Source organism: Carlito syrichta, unplaced genomic scaffold (genome assembly GCF_000164805.1).
Source record: "Carlito syrichta isolate Samal-C Ts95f unplaced genomic scaffold, Tarsius_syrichta-2.0.1 Scaffold304692, whole genome shotgun sequence".
NCBI classification, from domain to species: domain Eukaryota; kingdom Metazoa; phylum Chordata; class Mammalia; order Primates; family Tarsiidae; genus Carlito; species Carlito syrichta.
The window spans coordinates 69,773-90,991 of NW_007248788.1; the positions used below are offsets into that span (position 1 = coordinate 69,773).

At 40.7% G+C, this 21,219-nt stretch overlaps 1 pseudogene; it reads right to left on the minus strand.

Moving 5' to 3' along the window:
• Positions 1 to 1,748: 1,748 nt before the first annotated feature.
• LOC103262996 overlaps positions 1,749 to 21,219 on the minus strand; it is an 86,060-nt pseudogene continuing 66,589 nt past the window's right edge.

The window sequence follows — 21,219 nt, forward strand, 5'->3', positions numbered from 1 at the left end:
GCTGAGACCACAGAAGAGGGCCCCTACCCTCAATAATATTAAGGTATGCATAGAATTTATTTCTAACTTCACTTCTACTTTCTGTTCCTCTGCATTTCCCCTTGCCCCAGAACTCCTCTTACCTTTGGCTTCTAGGATTTAGATACAGTCCTGATTTTTCTTTTCTGCCAATCAAACAATCTGATAAATGTATTAAAAGGAACCCTTTAGAGAAAAGAAGGGTTTTGGACTTTTCCAAGGGTATTTTTGTTTTGAAAACAACAACAAAAGAAATAGTAAAGAAGCATATAAAAAATAAATCAAGATGAAATAAGAATCAGTTATTGTATAATTGGGGGAGGTAAACATTATTTTTTAAAATTCTGGTGGCTCACACTTGTAAGCCTAGCACTTTGAGAGGCCAACGTAGGAAGATTGCTTGAGGTCAGGAGTTTGAGACCAGCTTGGGAAATATAGTGAGACCTTGTCTCTAAAAAAATAAATAAATAAATAAAATTAACTGGGCATAGTGGTGCATGCCTGTAGTTCTAACTATTTGGGAGACTGAGGTGGGAGGATCACTTGAGCCTAGGAGTTCAAGGTTTCAATGATCCATGATTGCACCACTACACTCCAGCCTGGGCAACAAAGTGAGACCATGTGTCAAAGAAAAAAAAAAAAAAAGTCCCAGAAAAAGAAAAATGAAAGCAGAAAGGGCAAATAATTAGGGAGGCTCAAATTTATGTACCAGGAGGTTTAGTCTAGAAGTATACATTCTGGTAGAAGCAACAAAATATTCACGATTGAATAGTTAGATAAATTGTGAAATACTCATATAATAGATGAATAAGTTGTTTTACACCCATAAGCACTCAGCAAATTTCTTTTCTTTTCTTTTTTCCAACCTTACATCTTTATTTGAAAGGTACAGCCAAGCCCACCCTCAGTACAGCATTTCTACTTCTCTCTGTAGAGATCAAACAGTTGAACACCACAAAAGCTGACTATACACAAACACAAGTGTGAGTGTTGCTCTTTTTTAAAAAAACATTTTTTTCTGTCTTTTAAAAAATGTTCTCTTTCTTAAAAGACAAGCTAGTATACGGAAAAAGACAACTTTAGCACCTTCATCTTTATTTGGGAAGGGGAGAAGGAAAATTGTTGGTCACCTGCTCCCCACCCTGCTTGTTTCAACTAGGCTTGCTTCCTGTACCCCTCCTTTCGTGGGCAAGTGGGCAGACGATGAAGCAGGTGCATGGAGGTAACTGGAGCTAGTGGAGGGGGTAAGTACGTGAAAGGTGGATCTTGAACAAGGGGGAGGGTTGAGGGGACTCAGAGCAGGAAAGGGGAGCAGCTAGTATCATGTTTGCATGCAGTGTCAGGGTAGGAGGTGGTGGCCTGTGTCCCCAAGGGGCCAAGTAGGCTAGCAGACTATTGATTACAAAATGAGTTAGTGCTGGGGTGTTGGATTTCTTGAGGTTTTTCTCCTTTCCGACCTGGTCTCTTCCCACCATCCCTCCAAGCCTCAGCTGTGTTATAAACAGGGATCCAGGCTAGAGGGGAGGAGGAATGGGAGACTGATACTGAGGGGGAGAGGAACCAGGCAAGGGGATGCCCCCCTCCTGTGCAGCTGGTGGCTACCATAAATACTATAGGGGTTTAGCCAATCCTGAGCTGTGGTGTGTCCTGCGCTAGATGTTCCTTGCTCCCCATACCTCAGTCTCCCCTCTGTCTTCCCCTAACACCTGCCCTCCAGGTCTGGCTCCCAGCTAATTCAACTGCTTGCCATCATCATCCTGGTGGGCGGCCCCATTGTGCCTGTTCTTCTCTTTCTTGGAGAGGTGGATCTGGAAGCCCAGCATGGACAGCAAGAGCAGGCCAGTGCTCATACTGACTGCTGGCAGCAATAGAGGCTGCAGTCCCTCCCACTGGCAGAGGGGTCAGGAGGAGGGCCAGAGCCTGCAGCTGGGACAGCTGGTGGGCTTGCAGCTCCTGCCAAGTGATGGAGTTCAACTCCAGAGTGGTGACCTGCTTGGCCCCTTGATGGCTCCCAAGACCTGCTGCTGGTGCTCCTGGGAGAGGTAGGGCAGGACCTGGGCACAAACCCATTCAGCCTCTTGACAATCTCTGCCTGCCTGTGCATCTCGATGTTTAATCCGTAGGACGTCTCATAGTACATCCCATATTGACAGTGCATCTCCGACTTCTTGCTGACCAGCTCATCACACTCAACCTTCAGGCTGTGATGCTAAGCCTGCAGCAGCTGAAACTCATCTTTGATGCAGTCACAGGAGTCCAAGGTGGTGAATTTGAGTTGCTGGGGTAGGTGTGAGGAGCCCTGTGGGGAGAAGCTGCTGGGTCAGGGTAAGGCTGGCTGGGCTGCCCCGGCAAATAACTTTTCAAAGTATATTTGAACACATAGGAGCCTGTTCAAGGTAAAATTTTGGGTGGAAAAAGCAACTATGTGTTTAGCATTATTCCTGTTTTGATTATATGTATGGATATGTAAGTACATATAGGCACACCTATAATAACATAAAAAATTAAAATGCTAGCAATTATTCTCTCTGGAAGATAAGATTATACATGATCAATATCTGATTCTTTTTACATTTTGTATTTTGTACATTTTGCAATGAATATATAAGCTTGTTAATTTTATAATTAAAAGTGTAAAAGCTACCTGTTAAAGGGAAACCATTGGTTTACAGAAAGGAATGGTAGAATTTCAGGCTGCAAGGAGTGGTATTTTAATGTGTGAGAGCCTATTATATCATACATCATAGGCAAAAGTAATTAACAACAGGTTTCATAGAATAATAAATAATGATCCTTTATTGTGTGCTTACCATTTGCCAAGCACCATGCATAAGCACACTTTATATTTATTGTTTCTCTTTTAATCTTCTTAATAGCACTATGAACGTAGGTACTAAAATTATCTAAAGAGGCAACTGAAGTTTAGAAAAGTTAAGTATATTGGTTAAGTTAAGGCAAACTGCTATAACACAAACCTGAAACCTTACTGTATTAACACAAAGGAAGATAATTTCTTAATCATTGAAAGGCTATTTCTTTTCTTTTTTTCTTTCTTTCTTTTTTTTTAGAGAGATAGGGTCTCGCTCTGTCACCCAGGCAGGAGTACTGTGGCGCGATCATAGTTCACTGCAGCCTCAAACTCCTGGGCTCATATGATCCTCCTCCCCCCAGAGAGCCACACCACTACACACCACTTTACTCACTTATAATGAAAAGGTGATTGTTACTTGGAGTGAACATTGAGTTTTGCCTGACTAGCCCACTCTCATGTTGAAACCATTTAGACAACCAAAATAAATCTAGAAAGTTGCTTTGTAGATATGACACCAGAGATGATTGAATGAATAGAATGCTTCATAGAATATGACTCTGATGGTCCATCCATCTCCACAGCATAGATATGCCTTGTAGAACAGCACTTTCCAACTTTAGCTGTGAATCACATTCACAAAAGGAGCTTTTCAAAGGTATCAGCAGAGTCTCAGTCCTAGTCCTATTTTGTTTTTGGAAAATAATTCAAAATATTGGTTTTTATTTGTTTTTTATAGCTGAACTTCATTTTTTAAAATTTGTTTTAACTACAGGAGGTACATGGGCAGGTTATTACATGGGTATATTGCATGATGGTGAGGTTTGGGCCTCTATTGAACCTATCACTCAAATAGTGATCATGGTACCCAATAGGGAGGTGTTCAACCCTCACTCCCTTCCCCCTTAGTAGTCCCTGGCATATATTGTTCTCGTCTTTATGGTTGTAAGTATCCAGTGCTTGGCTCCCACTTATAAGTGAAAACATGTGGTCTTTGGTTTTCTGTTTCTGGGTTAATTTGCCTAGAATAATAGCCTGCAAAGAAACATTTCATAATTTTGTATGGTTGTGTGGTATTCTATGATATATACATACCACATTTTCTTTATCTAGTCCACCATTGATGGGCACTTATATTTGTTCTACTTTTTTGCTATTGTGAGTAGTGCGGCAATAAATATACTAGTGCAGGTATCTTTTTGGTAGAATGATTTGTATTCCTTTGGTCACATACCCATTAATGGAGTTGCTGGGTCTGGTGGTAATTCTATTTTTAGTTATTTGAGAAATCTCCAAACTGTTTTCCACAGGGGCTGAACTAGTTTACATTACTACCAGCAGTGTATGAATGTTCCGTTTTCTCCACATTGCCAACATCTATTATTTTTTGACTTTTTAATGGTGACCATTCTGACTGGTGTGAGATGGTATATCTCTGATCATTAGTGATGTTGAACTGCTTCTTATTTTTATTTTTGGCTGCTTATATGTCTTCTTTTGAAAAGTGTCTGTTCATGTCCTTTGCATACCCCCTAGCTTAATTGAATAAGGATCTCTGGGGGTGGGTCCCAGGCATTGAACTTTTTGTTATGCTCCCCAGGAGATCATAACATCCAGCCAGAATTAGAATCATAGTAGGAAAAAAAAAAAAAAAAGATTCAGTGCATGGGAATTACAGGGCATTTTCACCAAGTTGTCTGAGGCCTCCCTTTCCCCTGACCCATATGGGAGACAAACTTAATGTGTATTCCAAGGAAAGGCCTAAATGCCTGTAATACCACTTTGGTAATTAGTTCCTTAACATAAACAGATCTAAAAATTTGTCTGTAGGCTGGGCACAGTGGCTCATGCATGGAATTCCAGCACTTTGGGAGGTGGAGGTAAAGGATTGCCTAAGCCCAGGGGTTTGAGACCAGCCTCGGCAGCTTGGCGAGACCTTGTCTCTACAATAAATAAAAAAAATTAGCTGGGTCTGGTGGTGCATGCCTGTAGTTCTATCTACTTCGGAAGCTGAGGCAGAAGGATTGCCTGAGCCCAGCAAATCAAGGCTGCAATGGCTGTGAGCGTGCCACTGTATTCCAGCCTGGGCGACAGAGTGAGACTCTGACTCAAAAAAAAAAAAAACTAATAAATAAGTGAATACATAAATGAATGAGTGAATAAATAAATAGATAGATAATAAATAAATAAATATATTTGTCTGTAGTAGATGTAGAATCTTTCTTTATGTACAAGGAGGAACCCCCCCCAAAAAAAACAACCCAGAATTATCTTTTGGAGGGCAGGCCCCTTATGGTACACTTGGAATTGGTTCCTCCAGATCAAACAGTCAACAAAAGTTTTTATCTGGAAGTTCTGAGAAGGTTGTATCACGATTTGCAGAAGAAACGTCCCAAGTTGTGGCCAACAGGTAACTGGTTCTTCCACCATGACAACACACCTGCCCACACTGTGCTGAGTTTTCAGCAGTTTTTGACTAAAAAAACAGAATGATTCCCATGCCCCACTCTTCCTATTCACCTGAGCGACTTTTTTTGTGTCTCCCCAGTGAAAAAAGTCCTCAAAGGGAAATGTTTTGCCAATGTGGAAGAGGTAAAACAAAAAATGGCAAAAGCACTAAAAAGCATCAGAATAGACAAGTTCAAAAACTATTTTGAGTAGCAGAAAAAGTGTCCTGATAGGTGTATTGCATCAAATGGAGAGTACTTTGAAAATGACTGAAGTTTAATAAATAAATTTTATGAATAAATTCCTTTTTTTGGTTCCCCCTTGTATATTCAGTTAATTATCATAGCAACGCTATGAGATAGACACTGTTATTATCCGCATTTCATAGATGTGGAAGCTGAGGAAACAGAGAAAAAACTTGTCCAAGGTCACACAATTCTCAGGTAAGAGCTGGAATATGAACCTAGATGACCACAGTCAGAGCTCTTAAACATTGCTATATTTCTTTATAGTCACTGACTCCGACTCCTTCCTGCTTCTCATTTTGGCTGATGGCCTTGATTCTTAATTCCCTGGGAAAACCAGGCAGAGAGGTCTTCCACCTGCTTCCACAACCACATCTACTAGCCTCCTGCATACCTGACTCTATCTTCATCTTTGTGCACTAGGTCTCATCTTCTCTTACCAACTCAGGTACATTGTTCCAATGCTTAAACCCTCTCTCTCCTCATCATCAGTTATTTCCTCAATTGGCTCTTTCTAACTAGCTGTACACATAGTAGTCATTACACATCTGTTGTAACATCTTTCATGGAAAAAAAACAACCTTCCTTGATTGCACATCCCTTTCCAGCTGCCACCCCATTTTTCTTCTCTCTTTTACAGCATAGTTTCTCAGAAAAGTGATCTGTACTTATCTTCATTTCTTCTTCTCCCATTCTCTTCCAGTCAGACTTAGAACTCCCCCTCCCCCAATATATACAGGCTCATTAAAACAGTGCTTATCCAGTGGCCTCCACCCTGCCAGCTCCAGTGGGTTTGTCCCTTTCCACCTATCAGCCATGTACGTCAAGGTTAATAACCTCACCTGGTAACTTCCGGGACTCTCTCGCAGTTAGGTCCTTCTACCTTACTGACCATCTACTCTTTCTCAGTCTCATTGCCAGTTCCCTTCACCCCCAGTTCCCATCACCCCTCTGTTTTCTAAGTGTTAGCTTGCCCCAGGCTACATCCTAGATTTCAGTTTCCTTATCCAGTATGCTGGTAATACTCTAATTTATATTTTTAAATATCTTCATGTCCATGGGATAGGAAAATATTTCTTAAACAGAACATAAAATGTGCTAACCTTAAGGGGGAAAATGAACAAATCAAACTACATTAAAATTCAGACTGTAAATCAAAAGGCACTGTTCAGAGTGAAAAGGCAAACCGCAGAATAGGAGATATTTATAATGCATATATCTGACAAAGGGCATGTATCTACACCATATAAATAACTCCCACAGATAATAAAAGGTAAACAAAGCAATAGAAAAATGAACAGAAGGCTTGAGCAGCCCAGATCTCTCCCCCAAATTCAAGTGTTGAATATACAACATCATATTCATGATCCTTATTGACTAGGTATCTTAAATTTAACCCATCTCAAACAATTCCTGCTTCTTCTTCTCCCAACATACTCCTGCTTCAGTAAATGGTAACTCCACGTGCCAACTGCACAGGCCAAAACCTGTCTAGTCATCCTCAACTATTCTCTTTCTCATATATCCCATATCCAACTTATTTTAGTTATCTACTGTGGGTCAGGAATCTGGGCAGGGCTTAGCTGGGTCCCCAGGTTTATGGCCTCATCTGAGGCTACAGTTCTGATGTTTGCCAGGGCTGCAATTATCTTAAGGCTCGACTAAGGGAGGATCACTTCCAAGCTCACACACGTGACTGTTGGCAGGCCTCATGTCCTTTCTGGCTGTTAGCTGTTCCTTGCTATGTAGGCTTCTACAAAGGCAGATCATGGTATGGCATCTGGCCTCCCCTAGAGTGAGCCAGAGAGAGTGAGGGAGAGCAGTTAGACAGAAGTCACATTTTATAACCTAATCTCAAAATTGATAGGCCATCACTTTTGCCATATTGTTTTCATTGCAAGTGAGTCACTAGGTTCATTCTACTCTGAAGAGGAAGTACAGATCATTGGGGGCCATGATAGAGGTTGCCAGTTATACAGTCTAACAGCAAATTCTGTCATTTCTACTTTGAAATATAAACAGAATCTAAGTACTTGTCACTACTTCCATTGCTAGCACCCTGGTCCAAGCCTCTGTCATTCTCCCACCTGGATTATTTCAGTAGCTTCTTAAATGGTACTCTTCCTCCTTAGTCCCTATTTCACACAGACTGCCATAATAGTGAAAGTGAGTCTTTTAAAATAAAGGTGAGATCATGTTAATCCTCTGCTAAAAAGTCTCCAGTATTCTAGAAGGCCCTGCATACTCTGCTCATGTTTGACCTTTTCTCCTACTACTATTTCCTTTGCTTACTCTGCTCCAGTCACACAGGCCTCCTTGATGTTTCTTAAACACACTAGGCATGCACCCACCTTAGATCCTTTCATGTGCATATCTTTTATTATATATCTACAAGGCTGGGTAAATGTTACCTTTCAGTGAGATCGTCCTCAAACGTTCTTCATAAAATAGCAATATGTACAACCTCCCCACTCCTTAACTCCCTGTTCCCTTAACCAGCTTTATTTTTCTTCATACCAATTACCATTTGCTTTGTTTTACTTGTTTGCTCATTTTATGTCTCAGTACAATTTATTGGCACATAATAAGAGCTCAATTAATATGTATTAACTAAATAAATATTCTTGATCAGGTTATACCAAGTTTTTGTTTTCTATGGCTAGTATGGAGGAATTTTGTGTATGTATGACTCTTTTAACATGCTTGACATTTTTGACATATGAATTGTTCTCTTAGCACTTTGAACATATCATCCTGTTCTCTCCTGGCTTGTTGTTTCTGCTGAGAAATTCAGTGATAGGCTAATGGTGATTTTTTATATGTGACCTGATGCTTTTCTCTTGCTACTTTTAAAATTCTCTCTTTGCTTTGACTTTGGACACTTTGATTATAATGTGTCTCAGAGAGGACCTCTTTGAGTTGTCTTTGTTTGGGGACTTTTGAGCTTTATCAATCTGAATGTTTGTATCTCTCCCAAGAATTGGGAAGTTTTCAGCAGTTATTTCATTAAAAAAGCTTTCTCTCCCTTTCTCTTTCTCTTCTCCTGAAACTCTGATAATACAAAATTTGTTCATTTAATAATGTCCCATAAGTTCCACAGGCTGTCTTCACTCTTGCTCATTCTTTTTTTTTTTTCCTCTAGCTAAGTCATTTCAAAAGATCTATCTGTAAGTTCACAAATGCCTTCTCCTTTACCTGATCAAATCTACTGTTGAAGCTCTCTGTTGTATTTTTCATAACATTGAATTCTTCAGCTCTAAGATTTCTGTTTGGTTCTTTTGTATTATTTCTATCTCCATTTAAATTTTCATTCAGATCCTAGATTGTTTTCCTGATTTCATTGAATTGTCTATTTATATTCTCTTGTATATCACTGAGCTTCTTAAGATCATTATTTTGAATTCCTTTTCAGGCAACTTGTAAGTTTCTGTTTCTTTGGAGTCAGTTACTGGAGAATTTTTAAGTTCCTTTGGTGGTATTATGTTTCCTTGCCTTTTCATATTTCTTGTGCCTCTACTTTGATGTCTGTGCATCTGGTGGTGTGGGCACCTATTATAAACTTTATAAAGTGGCTTTTGTAGTGAAAGACTTTTACCTCCACATGGGCCTAAGGGTACTAGTGCAGAGTGTGGTGGCTCTGGTTACATATGGGCTAGTAGTGTAGGCTCTGTGCTGCTTTTTCACTTGTTATCACGTTAACAATGACTGTGGGTGCCTCAGTGGTCTCGGCTGCAGGAGTTTGTGTTGGTGATCGTGGATGAGTAGGTTATTAAAGCAAGGGCTTTAGAGAGCCTCCTATACTTATTTCCTCATGGTGGGTAGTCTTAGCTGAGGGAATCTGTCTTGGTGTTGGGTCTGACAGGTTCACAGCAGCCATGGCAGCACTGAGATCCAGGGTATAGGTGTTCAGAGTAGCTGTGGAGCTGTGCTCAGGGTCTTGTGAAATTACTGTAGTGCCTAGGATTTGATGTACAGGTTCACTCTCCAAGACAAGAGCTGATGCAGTTTTCTGACCAAGCCAGGGTCTATTGCTCTAAGACATTGTCCAGCAGCTTGGGCCCAGGGCGCTGGGATGTAGGTGTGGTTCTGACTCTAGAAGAGGAGGTATAACACTAGCACAGCTCTGGGGGAAAAGGGGTGCTCTGGGGATCAGGGAACAGTTGCAATTTGGAATCTGGGACCAAGAAGGCACAGTGGCAGCTTGAGCTTTGGGGAGTGAAGTTCCATGCAGTGGTGACTGAGGACCCTGGACTGATGGGACATGGCTGCCGAGGCTCTATGAAGCCGGTGTAGCAGCAACAATTACCCAGGAATGGCAAATTGTTTCTATGACTTGGGTCCCAGGTGGAGGGAAACTGTGCAGCAATGACCACTCCCAGAGGTGGAGTGCCTCATCAACTAGGACTGTGGGGTGGCTAGTCCAGTTCCAGGTAGGTGAAAAGCTTTGGCTGATCAGCCTGGAGGGAACAGTGACATGGGTCAGCCAAGCCTCTTATTCCCTGAGATGTGAGACACCGTGTCTGCTCAGTTACAGAAGGCTCAGCTGCACAGCTCAGCAGAGCCTCCTTTTGTGCTTGGTGGTGCCACTGTTCTAGTATTCAGGATGCCTGAGGTCCCTGGGGGCCAGGGCACTGCATCAACTGTAGTGGGTGTAGGGAGTGACGGCTCAATCCTTGGGGGTGGGGATTGGTCATAAGGAGAGGGTGCACAAATGACTGGGATGAATGGGATGAAACAGGTCTGTAGTAGCTTGGTCCCAGGGAGTCTGGCATAGCAGCAGCTCAGCTTGGGGATGGTGTACTACTGGGTGAGCATGGTGCGGTGGTGGCTGACCCTCAGGGGATGGAGGGATGCAATGGCAACTCACCCCAGAGCAGGACATATAGTTACAGTGGCTCAGGTTCCAAGATGGCACAGAGCAGTAGCAACATGGGCCACAGGGGCACAGGGCATAGCAACGACTTTTTCTCTGGGCATAGTTGAGCATGTGGGCTCTAGGGAACTCCCTCAGCTGGGTTCTGATCCTGTGAGGGCTGTTGGAGTCCCCAGGAGTGAAGACTGCAGGTGTTCACAGTGGTGATGGAGACTACTGGGGCTCTCTTACTTACCTTTTCCCTCCAGGGAGAAGTCCTTCTTAGTTCCGAGCTGATTCCAACTGGGGAGATGGAGTGACAGAGGCAATGTGTTTCCTTCCCTTCTCTACATGAGTTCTGTGCTCTACAGGATTTTTACTGTTTCTTTGCTGTTCTCTGGTGCTCTCTTTTAGCTATTTTGATTGAAATGTAGTTTATTAATTGTTCTTTTTGGGTTTTGCTTGTTTTTTGTTTTTATTGAATGGAAGAGAGTCCTAGGAGCTGCTGGCAGTCATCTTGCTGACATCACCGATGATAATTTGTAAATGGATTTAGTATTTAGAAATGTTTAAAGCAATGCTTGGCACTTAGTAACTACTGTTTAGTGTTTGTCAAGTAAATATTTTTATTTATTTCCAATATTGTTAATTTCCTTAGATTTCCCTCACACTGAAAAACTCCCAGTATCTGTTGCTCTAACAGTTCTCTTCCGTAAAACCATTCACCAGGCAAAGTGAGGACAGTAACTGTCATGGGCTCCAGCCTCAGCTGAGACCCAGTGCAGCTCATCAGTACTTTAGTTGCTTCCCAGCAATGTCTGCTGTCCTATGCCGAGCAGGTACCTCAGCCCTTTGCTGCTCATCTCACGTAGTGAGTAGATGTTTTAAATTCTTACTGGACAGAAAAAAAAGTGGAGGTCTGGTGCCGACAACATCTACTTTTAGACCCCTGCAAGCCATAACTTTTCTTCATTTAAATTCATCCTTACTTCTTATCTTCCTCCCAAGGACTCTCTCTTGTCTAGGCTCCTGGGGAATGCCATACTCTACAGCATCTTCAACCTTTTCCTTGCCTCTGCTTTTTCTGTTCATCCATAGATGTGAGAGTCAGTAAAGCATGGGATTGTGCATATAGCCCTGCACCCAGAATACTCAGGTATGGGCCCTAGTGTTGCTACTTCCTAACTCTGTGACCTTGGATAGTTTACTTTGTGTAATAATTTCACTGTTGCTCAGCTTCCTCTTCCATAAAACAGGGAGAACAATGGTTCTTATAGGGTGGTTGGAAGGATTGTATTAATTATTCAATTAATTAATTAATATAAAACATGTAGAACAGTGCCTGGCATACAGCATGTTCTCAATAATATATATATAATGTATAGATACATATATATATATAAAATATACTTACATATGTATATAATATACTGAGGTTGCCAAAAAATATATACATATTTTAAGCGATGTTATCTATGTATTACTTTTCGAAGTTGAATTGAATCATGATAGCAATGTGTAGTATGACATTTGTTCAGAAGGTGGTGTTAATCAAATGAATGCTGGCATCACCATGTGACAGGCAGGACAGTCAAAAAGAAAGGCAAAAGCATGGTTGTCATTCAAGGAGCGCAAGACCATTTTGAAGTGGTATTTGAAATTTGAGAATGTTGTGGAAGTACAATAACAATGGAGGTGTGAGTAGCAACAGAACCTCCAACACACCTAACAATTGCACACATTCGTGATAAGTTTGGGATGCATGTACTGTGTGTGATGTGCACAAGGGAAGATCCGGGAGGCCTTGCACAGCAACAAGTCCTGCAGTAGTTCGCAGTCATCAGAAGTGTCTGGATGCTGATGGTAACCACTTTGAGCACCTCTTGTAACTGCAGAAGTCAAATGTGACTTGTATTTTTCTTTTGTTATCAGTATACATTGAATATTACAATTCTAATACAGTTTTTTCCTTTCTTAAAATGTGTATACACTTTTTGGCACCCTCTGTATAGGATATTTATATCTTCTCCCAGCAACTACCTTGTCTTTCTTCTATTCACATTGAAGTTTCTTGAAAAAAAAATAGCCTTTGATACTTCCCCCTTGTTCTAGTGCTTATTTTTTCCTCTTTGTCAAGTGCATCTCCCAACTCTCCCACTACGCTGCTTTTTGCTTATAGCTTGCAAAAACCAGTTTGTGTGTTTGTGTGTGTGATTATATTGCACTCTGGGCCATCTGACTTTCAGTCACCTCTTCTTCAAATCTCTCCCAAGGCCTTCCAAGATACCATTTTCTTTTCATTCTCTTAACTATCTGGCTCACTCTTTCCCTCTTTTTCTATGCTTTTCTTGGGTGGTGGTTTTCTCCAGGACTGTCATCAGTCCTGCCTTCTTTTTATTTTATTCTACTTTTTCATTGATATAAATTAATGGATTACAGGTATAATTTTGTTGCATTCATAGCTTACATAGAGGTGAAGTCAGGGTTTTTAGGGTATTCAACACCCAAATAACATACATTGTACCCATTAAGTCATCTCTCATCATCCACCCCTCTTCTACCTCCTTACCCTTCCAAGACTTCGTTGTCTATCACTGAGAACTCTACATCTATGTGAACACTACCTGTTTTCAGGGTACCCATGCTCCTGTTATCCTTCTACCCAAGTCTTCATTGTCCACTTACATGGAAGGACTCTCAAACTGCCTCTGAATTCCAAACTCATCTGTCCCAAGGCCTACTTATAATTTTACTCAGTTGTACCACAGGCTCCTTAAATTTCATCACATCCAAACTCAAACTATTCAACTTTCCCACCAAATGCACTCCTTTTTCCTTATTTCATATACAAGTCAATGGCACCATCATCCACCTGTTGCCAAAGCCATAAAATGGAGTGTGACCCTAAACAATACCTCACCACACTATCCTGATATCTAGATGGTCTTCATGTCTTAAAGATTCTGCATTCTTATTACTTCTAAAATCTGTTCCCCCCACTCTACTACTACTGTCTGTTAGCTAATCTCACAATATTCAATATTTCTTGCCAGGATTATTGCAATTCCCTCCTGATGAAGTCTCCCAACTTCACACTCCAGCTGTGCCAATCTACACTTTACAATTCTGCAGAGATGTCTTTTTAACATGCAAATATGTGTATATTATTTCTTTGCTTACAAATTCTAGTAACTCCTATGACTATAACTCAAATTGCTTAGACTGACACAAGGCTTTCATGATTGTGTCCCAGGCTACCCTTCTACCCTCACTTTCTAGCATTTTCTTTTGCAAATCCTATGCGATTCTCTGAACACATCTCTTTGCCTTCTTGGCTTTGCCTGGAATGCCTTTTTCTGGTTTTCTGACTGAATTATACCCGCCTCTAAGATTTATCCATGTATTATCTTCTCTGGGAGGCCTTCCCTGACCACCATCGTGCTCTGTTAAATATCCCTTTGATTCAGGCAGAAATTAGTTGTACCTAACAATATGTTCTTTAAACAAAACAAAACAAAAAAGGCAGCCAACTTTTAAAAAGGCAGGCACTGGGGAGGATTAGGTAAGTATAAAATTATTGGAAGGATTAAAGGAGCAGGCTGTAGGCTGAGTTTCCGGGAATAAGTCCCAAATTAGCACTGCAGAACCAGCTCACCAAGGGATCACTGCCTGTGCCATGATCAGGAAGTCAGAAAACAAGGTGTCCCCACAATTCTTAGCTCTAGATCCATACTTCCTCTGCCAAGATCCAAGTCAGCATTATGTCCAGGAAGCCGGGGGCCAGACACAGGCACCCCTGCCACTGAAAAATTGTCAACTTGTACAGCCATGACTGTCAGTCTAAACAATGGCAGCAGTAACAGGTGACCTTTCTCTCTTGTGGTAGCCAGACATATGTTCCAAGTCTTTCAGGCTTTGCTTCTGTTTGGCAGGGTGTAGTTCCGTGAGGGGAAATGAAGCTGCAAGGAAATGTAGTCCTTTAGTTTTCTGGTCCTTAAGGTGCAGAAAGGCACACTAGAAGGAGGCAGGAATAACGTGGAGGAAGTCAATACAAGTATCTGCCTCCCCCTCCTTTATGGTCCCCTACTGTCATGTGTGCAGTTCTGTAGTAACACTTACCACCATGTTCTACTAAGTTGCCCAATTACCTGTCTGTCTCATTTGACTAGATTGTAGCTTGTTTGAAGGCAAAAACTATTTTTGTTCATCTCTAAATTGTGGGCAGCACATATTAGGCGCTCAGCAAATGTCCGTTAAATGAATGAATGAACGAGAAATTTTAGCATTATCTTAGAATTTACCTTTAACCAGTGGCTCTTATTAATTCTACCCCCAAAGTATCCTTTCAACAAGCTTTCATTATCCCATTTATTGCAGGAATCTGATTATTAACTTCTATCACTCTGTTCCATTCTGTGGTATTCAACTCCATATCACCACCATACTTAACTTTGGAAAACACAGATGTTCACATATCAGTTTCAGCCTAAAAGTCTTTGAGAGGCTTTTTCTTGAAGGAAAAGTGCAAATTTCTTACAGTAGCATTCAAGTTATCGCTCCCTGTTCACATTGTACTTTTCTAGCTTTGACTACACCACTCTCCCACACATTCTCTCTGGGCTAATCACTGCCCCCAGTACAGCTAAAATGCTCAGCTTCCTTACCTTTGGTCTAGCTGCTGGATCTTATTCACCCTTTAAGATCTCACTCAAACGCCACTGACTTTAGGGAAGTATTACTACCTGTTCTTTATACCTGTGCTTTATATACTTCATATCTGACTAGCAGATTACTTTTGTCCTCCTCTGAAGTTCTAGAGCATGTTTTTTACACTATGTTGCATAAGGTCCTTGGACTCCCTGGGGTGTTTCAAGGGCTTCCAAAGGGAATAAAGGGAAGCTGAGCAGGTGAGGTTCTGAGCCCCCCATCCGGCTTTACCCAGAGCAGCCATACCTTCAGTCTGATTTCTGTATTGTGTTTCCTATAAGATTTTGTTGAGAAAAATTTGTATTGCCATGGGAAACAGAAAAAAAAGCTTAAAAAGCAGTTTCTAAAGAGCTTTGTACTTTGGGTATAGCAGTTCTCCTTAGGTATTAAGTTTGATTGTGTGTGTCTGCTGCTGCATTGTGCTCCTTTTTGAATCCCCTGTGTTCGACCTGATCAAGGCAGCTAATAAGCATTTATTCTTTGGATTGAAGAGATAAGACTTAAAGAAGACATTTAGGTAGATATCAACTTCATGCAGAGCTGTAAGGGTAAAGAGGGCTAGACTTTTTCTATCTTGCCAGAAAAACAAAAAGTGAGAACCAAAGCGTGGGTTATAGGGATGGATGTTTTAGACCCATATGGATAACTGTCAGTTGACCCAAGCAGTGATGGACTACCTTGCAGAAGCCTCCCTGATGTGGAATCAGCTGCCAGGAATGACACAGAAGTGCACTCAGTATGAGGTTGGCCATCCCACAAAAGACCTCACAGGTCCCTTTGACTTCTGCACCTCCAGGTTTTCTGTTATAATTATAAACAGTCCACACTGAGATTCCAGATGGCTCAGTATCTGAATTTGTTGAGACTGTAATACCAATGGTAGTTTTTAAAACTTGAAACTTGAATTGGTTCATTACTTTTATGGAATCGGTTGTTGTCTGCCTCTGACTAAAGAAAGTCCCCTAAGGCTATTTTAGGAAGGCAGCCCTGGGACTGAAGTGGTGTCAGATTGGGGAGCCACGGCCATTATCTTCTGGTCACAGATTTGCAAGGGCAGCACATTTAGAGGAAAATTTATAGCTTCTGCCCCTTGGTAGTAAATGGGAATTTGCTTGACTTAGGTAATGAATTGTGGGGGATTCTGTAACTGTCTCTGTGGGTGGTCAGCAGCACTTGTCAGCAGTATTGGTGGCCATGAGTTTACCTTGCTGCAATTTTACCTTATACTCTTGCTGAACTTTGATTGAGTTTTCCCACCTGGAGATTGAGTAAAAGTATATTTTATTCCCAGAACAACTAACTTTTTACTAGAAACCAAGGAGAGTATTTATTATTTCCCTGTCTTGAGATCTTTTGTGTGGTGTGCTTTGGAACATATCGGCAGGGGAGACCAACAGTGACCCTGGGGTTGCCACGGTTCTCAGAGAATTTTGACACAGTATACTTAGAAATGTTAAAAGAATTTGTTTGCTTCACTAAACTAGACCAAATACTCATCTTTCCTGGAATGTTTTATAAAGTTGAAAAGTGCTAGATATAGCTTGATAACTCTGTCATAGTAATATTATTTTAAATAATTTTAGAAGACCTTGCTAATGTCCTCAGGGAAGAATGGTTAGCACAATTAACTGTATTTCTCCTTTCCTTTCTGTTTCTAGAGGTGGTTGTTTAATTAAAGACTGTGGCATAATATTTTTCTTTATTAGAGAACAATGCTTGATTTCATGAATTTCATATATTACGTTAAGAAGACATAGTCAACAAGTAAATTTTGAAGAACATATCTTCAATGTCAAGACAGGATGTTCTCCTTGATCAGTTAACCTTGTGAAGAGAAGACCAAACACAAGTACAGTTTATGAATTATAGATATTACTTGATACTGACATCCATACTAAATACATGGCTTACACACAGCACTGTACTATCTGTGATCATCAGAATATTTTCTTTTGCATATGCACACGTTGTATGCGTGCTTCCTAGTTCTCTTATATCACCCTGTTGCCTATTTGAAATGCCAACTCCTGGGATGGGCATTCTTTCACATTCAACCACTGTCCTCTAGCTAAAGATCCCCTTTTAAATTTGGGTAAAATCACTAGATGTCTCATTTTCTTAAATCTGATGCTTCATTAGCGAGATAGTTTAGATATTCAGCATTTGCAACATAGTAAATAAGAAAGGAATTTATTTAATTGTCCATGGCTTAAGCTAACAGGATTAAAAACCCAGATAGTATGTGTTACAAGCATATGGCCCCCTTTCATGACTAATCACTTGAGATATGTAAATAATGTCACCATAGAAGCAGCAGAAGGAAATATAAAACCATGTGATATAATTATGTTTCAGAGGAGGAATAACCAATTATATTATACAGGATCAGCTCTAAAAAAAAATCAAGAAACTTCTTGTGTGTGAATAAGGATCAAACAGTACTTTATTTTCTATGCTCAAACAAATAAGTTCTGAAACCAAAGTTCAGGATTAAAAGAACCATCATAAGGGATGCAAAATGCTTATTACAGACACAATCTTTGATGCAAATGTCACAGTTCTAAAAATCGCCTGGTAGCGCTGGGCAGCCTTTGAAATTTGGTTCATATGTCGCGCTTGTCAATACACTATCCATTCTGCCAGAGGCTTAAAATTGGTTCTTTCTTGGTTCGCTTGGGGTGGGGGTAAGGGAATGTAAAATTTGTTGCTCATTCATTATATGTACAAGGCAACATCTGTTCCCTGCTCATGTTTCTGCTTCATTTCTGCCTTTGGAGTATGTTAAGTAACCACAGAAATGAACTTTGTAGTTGAAATTTACTAACTCAGAGGTGAAAATAGATAGGTAGGAACACTACTTGGACTGACATTTAGCTGGGTGGTACTAGCTGTTAAAACACTAAACCTTTCCATGTTGATTGGTAAATAGTTATGATCTTGACACCTCCAAATGCTATCTGCACTGGCTACCCCAGCCCCTTCCTTGTGACCCTCTAGATTTTTCTATAATCCAGCAGCTAAAGGGATAATGCCCAGTACAGCAGAGACTCTAGGACCCTGCTGGAGCATTGTGTTATATATTTTGAATAACATCTCTGCATATTGCCAAACTTTCTGCAAGACAGTCTTCTAGTAAAAGAATGAAATGTTTCTATCCTTCAGTACTGAGCAGTATAGCATTATCCAGTCAAGGACCTAGTAGGAAAGGGTAGCACACTGAAATTAAGATAATCTGATATGAGTCTATTTATAGAGGAACTGTTTACAAAGATGTTCATGTGTGGGTAGGTGTGTGGGTGGGGGAAACCACATGTGTAGTGTGGTAACCTAGGACTAGGAGTAGCAAAACAGCCCTTGCCCTGGGCCCTAGTGGACAGAGGAGACGTGACTATAACATGGACAAAACTGCCTTGAGTGAAGTGACCTTAAGTCAAGGACAGTCAACCTGAAGCAACTCTGAAGGCAAGGATTCCAAATTGTCACGGACAACTTGCAAAATGGGAAACTGGGAGGCACAAGAGCCCGTTGACAAGGTGTATGGGTTGTACCTCCTGGGGCAGTGCTCAGAGTGGAGAGAGAATAGAATGAAAGAGCAAAGGGTAGACACCCAGCTCATCATCTAATCGTTGTGTAATTTTTCAAAATAATTCATATCCCATATGAAATGCTCTACACTTCACAAGGAGGAAATATCCAAAATTTACCTTGTTCCTTTGGATGTATCACATTGGATTAGGAAATGTATTTCTTTTTCTTTGGTAACTAGCTTCATTCTTCCATGTTATACTTAATTCCAAACCAAAGTCACATCTCTCAAATTGACTTTGCACAATCAGATTTACACAATGTTTCAATATTAACACGACACAACAATAGATAGGTGTGCAATTGTTCATCAGAGATTCCTGAAAACAGAGTGACAGAAACTCTGACAGATGTAATTAATCCTGAGGTAGGGCAGTGTAATCATTTATTCTCGGTAAGATTCAGTCGAGTCCTTATGATGTCTGGAAGTGTGAAAATACATCTCTGTGGGAAAAACATACTATCTGTCTTGGAGAGGGTACAGTTATTTCTGACCATACCAGCTCATGTTCCTTCCCTATGCAATAACAGGTACTTACTATCTACACATTAAAAGACTAAGAGGTAAGTTATAGTAGAAGAGGAACTGTGCTGCTTTTTCACCTTTGCTCCTTTCCAGCCCTTCAAAATGTCAAGCGTATAGTAGCCTTGGTCAGAGTTGGATTTGTGCTGCTGGCGACTTCCCTCCAGTTTCCCATGTTTTTTCTCTTGATCCATACACTCCTTGCCACCCTCAGACTTTGAGGGAACACCAAGGTGATGGAGCACGTGTGTGGCTAGCTAGCAGTGGGAGAAATGGCTTCCAAGATGTGGGACAGAAAAATCCTACTGCTCCGATGACATAGTCAATTTGGGAATATTGTTGCTGCCTTAATCTATTAGGGAGCCCTGGCCACACTAGGATGTTTGAACCAGTTACTCCCAGGAGTAACATTCTTATATCGCCACTGCTGGTGACAAGGAAGAACTGAGTTCTAGATTCCAATGAGGCAAATCAGTTAACTTTGCGAGATGGGTGTCACATTTGACTTCAGAGGCATTTTGGGAGGACTACTCAGCATTATGGTGGCCTGCCCTGGCCACTTTCCTTTTAGCCAAGATCCTGCAAGGCCGTTTTTACTCCTTTGTCAACTGCAACTTTTGCACTCATGGGTGCTGTCATCCCTCCTTGGCATTGAACTAAGGAAATTATAATGTCTTCACCTCCTAAGGATAAAATCGAATGCAAATACATACAACTTTGAATTTGGAATAGTGCTCCTTCCAAGAGGAAAGGAAATGAGTTTTAAAATTCTCTGAGCATTGAGGTTTTGTCTTTTAATTATATGATTCAATTGGATAGCAAGAAATGTGGATAATGAAAAATGAAAAAATCGATTATTCTAAGTCACCAAACATTAGTTAAAGACATACTGAGTTCTCAGCACTGTGTCAAATTCTAAAATAATGATAGAATATGATGTCTACCTTGGCCTCGAAAACACTGTTAGTCTGATAGGAGAGCACAAGGGGTATAGAGTGGGGAGTGTTTAGATATTGCAAACAGGGAAGGCTTCTTTAGAAGAGGTGACACCTGAGCTGGACTTGAAGTGTAAATTCTAAGCAGAAGAAACAAGCTAGGCAAAAGCACGTTGTGTGAAAACAGCATGGTGGGTTTGGAGAAGGCATGGTTGGGGAGAATAGGTCTGGAAAGAAGTAGAGACTGTCATGGAGGACCTGGTGCTGGGAGCTGGGACTTTATCCAGTATGCATTGGGGAGACATTTTAGGCCTTAAACCAGGCAGGGACATGACTGGTTTGACATTTTAGAACCATCAGGCTCATGCAGGTGCAGGAGATTAACTAAATATTCCTAACCCAAACATTTGTATTGGACCTGAGCATATACTAAATTGCTTTTTTATTTGCTTTTATTTAAATTAATAATGAAATTGTGTATCAGGTCAGGAAATAGAAACCATATCAGTTTATTTATTTATTTACTTCATTTTAAAGATGTGGGTACAATTCAGGATTAGGTATTCAAGTGGTCATCGTACAGGTAAAGTTTGGGCCCCCTTTAATCCTCTCTTTGCCTGGTTTGGGATCAGGTACCCTGATTAGGTTATGTGCCCCCTCTCTCCCCTGGCAGCTTCTGGCTACTGCCAATCCCTTTCTTATAGTATTATTGTAAATGTGCAAGGTCTGCTTATGAGTGAGAACATATGGTACTCCGTTCTTTTTTTGGTAATAAATCACGAGCATGATAAGCTCTAAATCCATCCAAGTTTCTGCGAAGTCCATAATTTTGTTCTTCTTTATGACTGTGTAATATTCCATCATGTATATGTACCACGTTTTTTTATACAGTCCCATTTTGATAGGTAGCACAGTTGGTTCCATGTTTTTGCTATTGTAAATAGTGCTGCAGTAAGCATGAGTGTGCAGGTATCTTTTTTGTAGAGTGATTTTTTAAAAAATATTTTTTATTATGATTTTGTGGGGTATAGTTAAGTGCTAGGTATACAATTACGTTTCATTCAGGCACCCTGTTGATAAGAGGTGTTTCCCCATCC